The 10,944-nt window shown below is 35.9% G+C and overlaps 1 long non-coding RNA gene and 1 pseudogene across 1 annotated transcript; both read left to right on the forward strand.

Moving 5' to 3' along the window:
* The first annotated feature begins 4,045 nt into the window (after positions 1–4,045).
* Positions 4,046–7,060, forward strand: LOC140890374 (protein ADP-ribosyltransferase PARP3-like; annotated as a pseudogene).
* A 2,573-nt stretch (positions 7,061–9,633) lies between these two features.
* On the forward strand, positions 9,634–10,741 carry LOC140886122 (uncharacterized). The gene is made up of 4 exons (XR_012151433.1): positions 9,634–10,211; positions 10,360–10,415; positions 10,514–10,556; positions 10,646–10,741. It is a non-coding gene; the product is annotated as an uncharacterized lncRNA (long non-coding RNA).
* The last annotated feature ends 203 nt before the right edge of the window (positions 10,742–10,944 follow it).

Consider the following 10,944-nt stretch of genomic DNA (forward strand, 5'->3'; position numbering starts at 1 on the left):
GACATCTCGAAGTATTACACCACAACAAATCTTGCAAAAACAGAAAAAAAAAACGGTGAAAATAAATAAATAAAAACAAAAACACAAATAAATTAAACGCCTTCCCCGGCAACGGCGCCAAAATTTGGTAGCGCTAAGTAGTGTCGCGCCCAAATTAACTCAACTCAAATTAACTAAATAAACATGTAGTAGCAAGAGTAGGGATTGTTCCCACGAGGAAAGTGAAATTTATTTGTATTCTTAAAAATATTGGAAATAAATAAAAGGGGATTTTGGATTTTATTAACTACTATGCAAAATTAAAATAAGAAAGATCAATAAACTAACAAAACTTGGTATCGGTCGACTACACCCTTGAAATTATTCATTCGATCATCGATTCCCTAAAAATAATTAATTCACATTGAATATTCATCATTGGAAATTTAATTCCTGTTTCACCTTAATTTTAGTTAATTAGACACCAGCGTTCTAGATTAACCCTTACCAATAAATCAACTCAAATACCAGCGATCTAGATTTAAATCCACGGTAGCATTCAAATGAGTAAAACTAATGAATCTAGACAACACAAATACCAGCGATTGTATTTAATCTAGTCAATTGTTGCTCCTACAATTTAACAAATTCAACAGCAGAAAATATCAAACGAAAAATCAGTTGATTCAAACAATTACGGATTTGAATTCTAATTTAGCAATAGATTGTATAGCAAAATCCTAAGATGGCCAATCCTAAAATCTCGCATACAAACATGAAATAAAACAGATCAACTATTGATACTCAATAAGAATTAAACACTGAAAATTGAATCTCATGAATAAATTATATCAAGGTTTCGTCTCCCTCAACCAAGTATAAAAATTTAGCTACAACGATTCATCAAAAACTCAAGAAAAATTAAAAAGAAAAGAAGAAAACTTGAGAGAGAGTTGTAAAAACAAAACCTAGCCACCTTAGAGATCTCCAAAAGTCTGATAATAATCTCTCAAAAAAGGAATAAAGGCCTAATAAAAAATAGAGTCCAAAATAACAGAGTTTCTAAAAATAAAACTTCTTTCCCGAACAGTGACGCTCGCTTGATCGGTTAAAGTCTGCCGATCGAGCGAGCCAAAATATAGCATCCTTCTGTTCTCAACATACGCACGCCGCTCGATCGATAAGATCTTGCAGATCAATCGGCCAAAAATTCCTTAGCCTACTGTCTTTGCAATATATGCGCCGCTCGATCGGTTGAAAGCTGCAGATCGAGCAGATGCTTTTCTTCATAATAATTCCAGCCCTTTCCATTGCTTCAAAGACCCGTCCATGTATCCGCCAAAACGCACAACCTAACCATAAAACCGGAGAACACATCATGCAAACACAGAATATGAAATACGAACAAAATACATAAATAAAACACGTAAACGAATGCAAAACAACAACAAAATGACATTAACAAATGCAAAAAAAAATACAACTATCAAACTCCTCCACACTTACCCCACTCGCCCTCGAGTAAGTCATGCAAAACAAAATGAAACAGAACAAACACATAAGTAAGGACGATCATACATAATATAGCCTCAGAAAAGTCATTTCACAAAAACAGGTGCACATGTACTCTCGATCATCAATGATACACCTTCAGTCGAATGCGAATGTGTGTGTGTGACATGTTATCCCAGTTACATGCAACTTCAAAAGACAAAGTGTCAAGACTGTTTGCCGACCTAGAAACAATTCAGTGCAAGTCTCACAATCAAGAACTCTCCTCCCAACAATCCATCAACAAAACATAAATTCTCTTAAGCATATTACGCACCAATTATTTTACTTCTTTTACAGTCCCAATAATTACCCGCATACTTAGCTATGAAATAGTGAATAGTATTTCATTCACTTTCCAAGCCCGGATGGAACTGATGCCTTACTAAATTTTTTTTTTCAAGGCTTAACCCAATTTTTATCCGCAAACTTAGCCACAAACAAGATGAGTAGGATTTCAAACATCTCGCTCGCAACCGGGATGGAGTCGATTGCTCATAAACATGTTATAAAAGATTGTTTTTGTTTTTTTTTATTACTCTAAAATACCCAAGAGAGTAAATGCTAAATCAACAAGATCATCGAGACTCAAGAACCATCAAGTTCCACAAACACCTATTGTTGTGCAATGGTCCAACAGGCATTCACAATATCAAATACATCACTACACTTCACTGGTTAAACGGGCGTGTTTGGAATATTCAACAAACAACCTACGGTTTCTCAATCTGATCAAGAGTCAAAATTTTTCAAAAATTCTCAATTTTCTCAACATAACTTCATCATAGGCTAACAATCTCATCCTCAACTCATGCATACGACACACAAACACAATAACATAATAACTAACACAACTCAACGGAAAATAAATGCAACACTTATTCATGCAAATGCAATACACCCCCCATACTTAAATAAAGCATTGCTCTCAATGCCTCAAACACAAGACACAACAAAAACAAACAAAATGCAATGCACAAATGTAAAACGAAACTCCCTTGGTTTAAGTGTTGGCACTCTCCTCTTCATCATCTGGCAGCATCACGGAAGAATCATATTGAAACTTTGACTGCGGAGGTGGCGGCATTCGGTTTCTGAAATCAACAAAAATAAAACGCAAAAACTAAATGTAAGATAAATACTAACTAAAACAAAATAACACTGCGTTGCCTCCCAGTCAGCGCCTCTTTTTACAGTCGTCAGCCAGACTGCATTTTTCTTTTACTCATGGTGGTTCATATCTAGTTTTTCTAACCACCTTCACCCACTTGCGCAGTTTTGTAGTAAGTTTAGGTCTTTTCTTCCTCGGCTTCGATTTCCTGGATACCTGCAGATCAGAACGAAAACTTTCACCAGTAAAATTCTCAATAGGTCTTGCAATAACCTTCTTAATCCCCATTCACAACCTTTTTGTGTTCTTGCGACAAGTGATTAATGACATCAAGATTATTAACAACACTTTCACAATCAGAAAGTTGCAGGGTATCAAAAATATGAAACTTAACAACCTTCCTATCAAACTCCATAGTGAGAGTACCATTATTCACATCTATAACAGACTTTGAAGTTTTCAAAAATGGTCTTCCTAGCAAAATTGGACTATTCAAATCATTATTTTTCATATCAAGCACATAGAAATCAGCAGGAAAAACCAAATTACCAACTTGCACAAGAACATCTTCTAACAGCCCCCTAGGATAAATAGTAGATCTATCAGCCATTTGGATAACGATTGCAGTTTCAGTCAAAGGCCCAAGATTTAAGGAAGCATAAAAGGAGTATGGCATGACATTAATCGATGATCCTAAATCTAGCATGGTCGTATCAAGATGAACATCTCCTATCTTACAAGGAATAGAAAACATACCTAGGTCCTTGCATTTTGTAGGTATTTTTCTTTGAATTACGACATAGACCTGTTCTCCCAATTCAACTTTCTGACATCCCTTCAATTTTTGTTACCTTTTCGTAGTACACAATTCTTTTAAATATTTAGCATAGCGAGGTACTTGTTTGATAGCATCTACCAAAGGGATATTTACCTCGCATCTACGAAAAATTTCATACATCTCCTTAATTCCATCATATTTCCTAGACTATTTCAATGCTAAGGGAAAAGGGGCTACAGGTTTATACTCAGAAAAAGGCGGGAACTTACCTCTTGGTGCTTCCTGAATTGTTTCGTCCTCCTCTACCTTGGATTCCTGCTCATCTTTGTTCTGTATTGGTTCTTTCACCACTTCTTCATTAACCTTCAACTCCTTTCCACTCCTCAAGGTGATTGCACTCACATTATCCCTCGGATTCACCACAGTCTGTGATGGTAAGCTGTTCGAATTCAGTGCCTCCAACCTGTTGACTGTGGTTGCCAACTGCCCCATTTGAGTGTTCAACTGTTGGATACTTGCTCGAGTTTCCTATTGAAAAGTTACAATATTAGTAGCAAGATCCTTAACAATGTTTTCTAGAAACTCACCAGGCGTTGGAACTTGAGGACGCTGTGGATATTGAGGATATGGTGGCCTATAAGATTGATTGTGCGGTGGTGCCTGAGGCCCCGGTGGCCTATTGGAGCTAGAATTCGATTATAGCTCATCCTAAGTCTGTGCCCAAGGTGGCGCATATCATGAAAATTCTGTGTGGCCAGGAGATTTATAGGTGGGTAGTCCATGGTTTGATTAAATTTACTTGTATTTTTTTCTAGGTTGTGGGTAGGCAAAATACTATGTTTTTTTTGTAGGTATGCTTTTATGGAGACATGGCTAGATGTTCCGGATATACCGTTCGGTATGTTGACGGATCACCATTTGAAAAGATGTAAGTTATTTGCCCAGTCTTGATCTTTATTAAGTGTTTCAACTACACTTTCTCATTAATGGGAATAATGCAGGTGAAGAGGCCCTATTGGAATTTGTGGAGAAACTCAAGCGGCAGAAAGAAACAGGGATGAATGGCGAAGCGATGTGGTCTGATTTTAGCCAAAGAATGTTTACTCTTATGCCTTCGACAAGACCGTTTATTTCCTGAGATTCTAATGATCTTGCTGATCACGTGAGTGTTCCAAAAACTCTGAAATACTGGAAATTAAACACTGTATCCAAATAATTTGAAATTATGTTGTGAGCGTTGCTATAGATTCATTGAATGCTAATTTTGAAAGAGACGTGTAGGTTGTGTCTGCATTCGAGACTTTAAGAGATATAAACTCGGCTTCACGGATCATAGGAGATTTGTCCGGTTCAACTCTTGATGACCCTCTGTTTGAAGTATATAAGAAATTGAGATGTTCCATATCTCCACTAGAGAAAGAAGCCCATGATTATAAGATGATAGCAAAATATCTGGAGAAAACTTATGAACCGGTCAAAGTCGGCAAAATTGTAAGACTGATTAGTCTCGTCCTTTGTCGTCTGTTTATCTTATAACATCGAGTCCAAATTGTTTGCATATTTGACACTGTTTCTTCTGACATTTCCCCTAGAGTTATGGAGTATGAATGTTTATTCTGTGGAATTGAGTGATTGCCCCTCGCTCGAGGACCCTCTGGAATTGAGATTTGTCCGGTTCAACTCTTGATGACCCTCTGTGTGGCCAGGAGATTTATAGGTGGGTAGTCCATGGTTTAATTAAATTTACTTGTATTTTTTTATAGGTTGTAGGTAGGCAAAATACTATGTTTTGTTTGTAGGTATGCTTTGATGGAGACAGGGCTAGATGTTTCGGATATACCGTTCGGTATGTTGACGGATCACCATTTGAAAAGATGTAAGTTATTTGCCCAGTCTTGATCTTTATTAAGTTTTTCAACTACACTTTCTCATGAATGGGAATAATGCAGGTGAAGATGCCCGATTGGAATTTGTGGAGAAACACAAGCGGCAGAAAGAAACAGGGATGAAGGGCGAAGCGATGTGGTCTGATTTTAGCCAAAGAATGTTTACTCTTATGCCTTTGACAAGACCGTTTATTTTTCGAGATTCTAATGATCTTGATGATCACGTGAGTTTTCCAAAAACTCTGAAATATTGGAAATTAAACACTGTATCCAAATAATTTGAAATTATGTTGTGAGTGTTGCTATAGATTCATTGAATGCTAATTTTGAAAGAGACGTGCAGGTTGTGTCGGCATTCGAGACTTTAAGAGATATAAAATCGGCTTCACGGATCATAGGAGATTTGTCCGGTTCAACTCTTGATGACCCTCTATTTGAATTACATAAGAAATTGAGATGTTCCATATCTCTACTAGAGAAAGAAGCCCATGATTACAAGATGATAGCAAAATATCTGGAGAAAACTTATAAACCGGTCAAAGTCGGTGAAATTGTAAGACTGATTAGTCTCGTCCTTTGTCTTCTATTTATCTTATAACATCAAGTCCAAATTGTTTGCATATTTGACATTGTTTCTTCTGACATTTCCCCTAGAGTTATGGAGTATGAATGTTTATTCTGTGGAATTGAGTGATTGCCCCTCGCTCGAGGAAATCAAGAAGCTACCGAACAAAGTCCTCATGTGGTGTGGTATGACCAGAACAGGACACCTTCCTTGCGTATCCTTTTTCGAACTCCTCCTGGGTTTTTAATCATTCATATATCAGGTACTCGAAGTTCTAATATGCTGCGTCACCTTCAGAAAGGATTCTTGCTAGCTCCTTGCCCTCTACCCGTCCCCGGTTACATGTCAAGATCGATTAATCGTCTTTCATGCTTGCACCTTTTGTTACATGCTTTTTTTATTGTTTTGGTTTCTAGATTAGTTTTGGGGAGTTCTGACCACTGGCCACGAAAATGCATGTTATGAGGAAATAAAAATTTTCCGTTTTCAACACGGGATTAAATTTCTGAAAATTGAAGCACTACTACTGTTTATAACTGAAAAAAGGTGAATATGTTATATTTATATGGATTTTCACACTAATATTTTAGTTTATTTTACTGTGTCTCCATTATGTTTCTTTTCTTTTTTATTTTGGGAGGAAGGAGATGATTTTTTTCTGCCAAACCTCAATATTATTATTTTTCAAGTGTGTCAGATCAAATTGCACAATCTCTTTGGAAATTATTTGGGGTAGACCTCATATGGAGCTGAGTCTAGTTATTTATCATGTCTAATCAAATCAAGCGTTCCTAGCAGACACATATGTTGGCAGATACAAAACAGTTCTTTTAGCAGCTTCTGTTGTGTTTTTGGTTAGTTTTTCATGAATTCAGATGCTTCATTTCTCAAAAACATTATAGTCGCTAAACTTTTCCTTCATTTAGGGACTTGGGCTGCTAGCTCTGCAAGCTCATTATCCAAAACCGATGCCACCTCTCTGCAACATATATGATAAAAACTCTCATTGTGTTCAAGTCAGTGGAACCAAAGCTGTGCTCCTGTTTGTTTGCCTTTACTCCGCATCCATTGGATTTGGAGGAATAAAAGCTGCATTGCCATCACATGGTGCTGACCAGTTCGAAGATAAAGATCCGAAGGAGGAGGGACAGAGCTCGAGTTTCTTTAGCTGGTTGCTATTGGAGAGATGATTAGGAGGTGCTATTAGTCTCACTGTTTTTGTTTGGATCCAAGATAATAAAGGTTGGGATTGGGGTTTCTTCACGAGCACGATGGCTATGTTCTGTGGCTTACGGATATTCGCTTCTAAGATTCCACGGTATCGTATCCATGTAACAAATGGGAGTAGTGCCCTCTCTGAAATAGTATAGGTGAACATAGTATAAGAAAAATTAATCTTAGTTTTATATTCTTACATGGACTAAAGTTGATTAATTTATTTTATGTTTGTCTGAAAAAGGCGTGTGTCGCAGCCATCCGGAACAGAAGGCTTTAACTTCCTGATGACTTTAATGACTTGTATGAGATCAATAACGACAGTGAAGCAGCGAATCAATCAGAAGTTTTACCACACACCAATGCCTTCAGGTTCCCTCATTTTCAAAGGAATTTAAATTTGTACTTTAAAAAGGTCAGTTCAAAAATATAACCTTAAGAATTGTTTAATCCTGAATTCCCTAGGACATGTCTTATTCATGGAAAAGAACAAATAGGAGCTCCAAGCTATGGCCCGAGAACTCAGTGAAATCAATAAAGGTCAGCCCATTCTATTAAATCTTTTGCTAACTGGAACTAGATAAACTTTCTAGAGGAGAACTACAAACTCATAAAATATTTTGCCTATGTGTTCATTTGTTAACATGGTAATCTGTTCAAGAGAAACATGGCTTATTTATTCATTCTCACAGTGAATAGACGTGACTCTTTCCTTCAGGTTATTTTCTTCATTTTATGTTTTTACAAAACTTACGAACTTCTGCTTGGTTTTTGTGATTTCATTGGGTTGTCCTTTTTTCTCTTCTCGTTGTGTAGGTATTTTTCTTTTGCTTTCGAAATGTTTTTGTTGCGTTACACTACTATTAAATGTGAAATTTACAAATTGTTTTCTGCCTACTTTTACAGATCTATCGTTGTTCGTTGTTGTTTCAACTTAGGCTGTGTTTGGGTTTTTGTAAAACCTGATTTGTGCTTTGTTTTGTCTACTGCCACATGATGTGGGTTCTTCCCCCACCCCCCCCCCCTCCTTTATCTGTGCATTAGATTTAGCTGCAGCACAGTGATGCCATGGGGATGAACATGGTTTCGAAAGGTGTACTCAAAATGTCTTAGACTGACTTGAAAATTATTTTCCTGAGATGGATGAACATTAATGTCTGGATGGTGGTGTAATAGCTGTACTTCAGTCCTAAATCGATGACGATGTAAGAAATTTTCTTTCCAATGGAATTACGAGTCAGCAAATTCAATTTTTTTATAAGATGTATGTGCTGAATTTATTTTGAAAAATACATATTCTGAAAAAGAATTTGGTGTCCCCTGTATTATGAAAGATGAATCTTTTTATACGGCAAGCTGGGCGTGTAATATTGATGGAACTCCATTTTTGGTGGCTGGAGGACTTAATGGAATTATCTGTGTTATTGATACTGGCAGTGAGAAGATATACAAGGTACTATTTTTTTATGTAGTTAATTGTTTGCCATCCATACTTGTTGATTGCTTCCTATAGAGCATAGACTATATAGTTGGAAACAAGATAATAATAGGTAAAATAAAGAAAAGTTAGATCCATTTCTGGTTTTCAGGTGGATACATTAAGCTTAGATTTAGTAAAAAGGTAGTTGAGAAACATTAAGAAATATTGGTTATGCTAATGTGATGCCACAGTTTCGATTTTACCTGTTCATGTACTAGTGTCATGCGAATGAATGCGAACCAGTTAACATGAGGTGTATTTTTTGAAATAAAGTAATTAATAACCTTTGCTGATCTCAAAACATATTTTACGGTGACACTATTTGGAATCTAAATTTACTTGAAAACAAAGGTTGTTTATACCTCCTCATCCAAGTAGTATAAGAATATTACATTTCTTTTCCTTTTTCTCTGTGTAAAGATCGATTAGGCATGTAAAGGAATGTAATGCTTTAGTTTTTTTCTACTTATATTTGTTGCAGAGTTTTGTTGGTCATGGGGATTCAATAAATGAAATTAGGACCCAGCCACTGAAACCATCACTGGTGGTGTCAGCAAGCAACGTAAGTATACTACTAAAAACTTGTTCTTGTATATGCCAGTCCGTGGCTTCTAGAAAAAAATATTGTATATGTTTATGATAATTAATCTGTCTCCTGTTCTATTGAAAGAAGTTAAGATTAACATACAATATCTTGCATGAAAGTTGATTAACGATAAAACATGGGCCAGGATGAATCAGTTCGGCTATGGAACATCCATACTGGAATATGTATTTTGATATTTTCTGGTGCTGGGAGACATCGTAATGAAGTTCTTAGTGTGATATGTTCTATCCGACCTTTTGTCTTCCCTCGTGTAGGACCTTCAGGTAGAACTTACTCTGAGCATCTATCCTTTCATTTGTTATGAATATTGTAGGACCTCCACCCTTCGGACATGTATCGTATTGCAAGCTGTGGAATGGATAACAATGTTAAAATTTGGTCATTGAAGGTAAGAGTAATTAAAATTTCTGCCAAGATGTAGAGAAATTTTTGCTAAAATTTCAAAATACTTTGTGCAAGGATCAAGCTATTGAGCCCTTAAATTTAAAAATAGAGGAATTTCATTTCATTTTAATTTATTTTATATTTTATCATAGTTTTGATACATGTCGTGCAAGGATCAAGCTATTGAGCCCTTACATAGTTTTTCTTTTCGCCCCTTTTCTCCTTTTTTTTCCTTGAATGTCAGGTAGCTGGAGTGAGTTATATTTCCCACTGATCCGAATCAACATTCTAACTTCTTGAATCTCTTTGTTGTTGAGTCTATACCTTCCACGCTAAGTTAGTTCATATTATACTTTATTATTATTATTTTTTGTTTGACACATATTCTGAAAATGATTTTCGGTACCGAAAAGTCCATAATTTACCAAAAGAGTTGTCTTGGTTATGATTATGAGAAACCAGTACAAGTAAGATTTCCTGATATTTTTTAAAATGGTCGACTGTTTTGGCACTTGAACACCACAAAAACTGATTCATTTTGAGATTCGAGCATATTAGAGGAGATGTTTGAATAATTTTCTATGAAAAACTAATTGGAGGGCGTCTCTTCTATGCTTGCTTCAACACAGCTTTCATTACTAGCAGTTTGTTGCAGGTACCTTCTTCACCTGTACTTCTTACATTCCCAACAGACTATAATATTTACAGATTTATACACATCATAACTGTTGCTGTAAGTTTTAATTTCTGAATAAATAGCTCATTTGGTGCCATTTCTGTCCACTGACTGTTGTTTGGTATAGGTCACGATTGTTGTTGTTGCGGTTCTTGGAGGGCTTCCATTGGCAGTAACCTTGACGTAAGTGTGTCATTAAGTTGTCTGTTATCAGCCACCTACCATTTTCCCATCTCCAATCTTGTTATTCATGAGCTTGATTTCTCTTTAATTTCCTACAGTCTAGCGTACTCAATGAAGAAAATGATGGCTGACAAGGCCTTGGTATGTCATTAATTATGGTTCTCTGTTAGGCTTTGTTCAGTGTTGATATTGTACTCTTCAAGAAATTGCTGATACAAATTGATCTACAGGTGCGTCGGATTTTAGCTTGTGAAACTATGGGATCAGCAACTACCATTTGCAGTGATAAGACAGGAACTTTGACATGGCCGAGATGAACATGAAGAATTCGATTATTTGTTATATTTGAATGATTTTTGTTATATTTGAATGATTTATAATATTGAAATATTGTATATTAGATTTATTTTTCAAAAATTTAGAATATTGAATGATAATATTGAAAATTTGTGAATTAATTTTTTTTTTTAATTTGAGAAAAGACAAAGCTTTTTAAACGTTGTCGTAGGTGAAAAAAGCGTTGTCGTTA

Source organism: Henckelia pumila, chromosome 3 (genome assembly GCF_033568475.1).
Source record: "Henckelia pumila isolate YLH828 chromosome 3, ASM3356847v2, whole genome shotgun sequence".
NCBI classification, from domain to species: Eukaryota; Viridiplantae; Streptophyta; class Magnoliopsida; order Lamiales; family Gesneriaceae; genus Henckelia; species Henckelia pumila.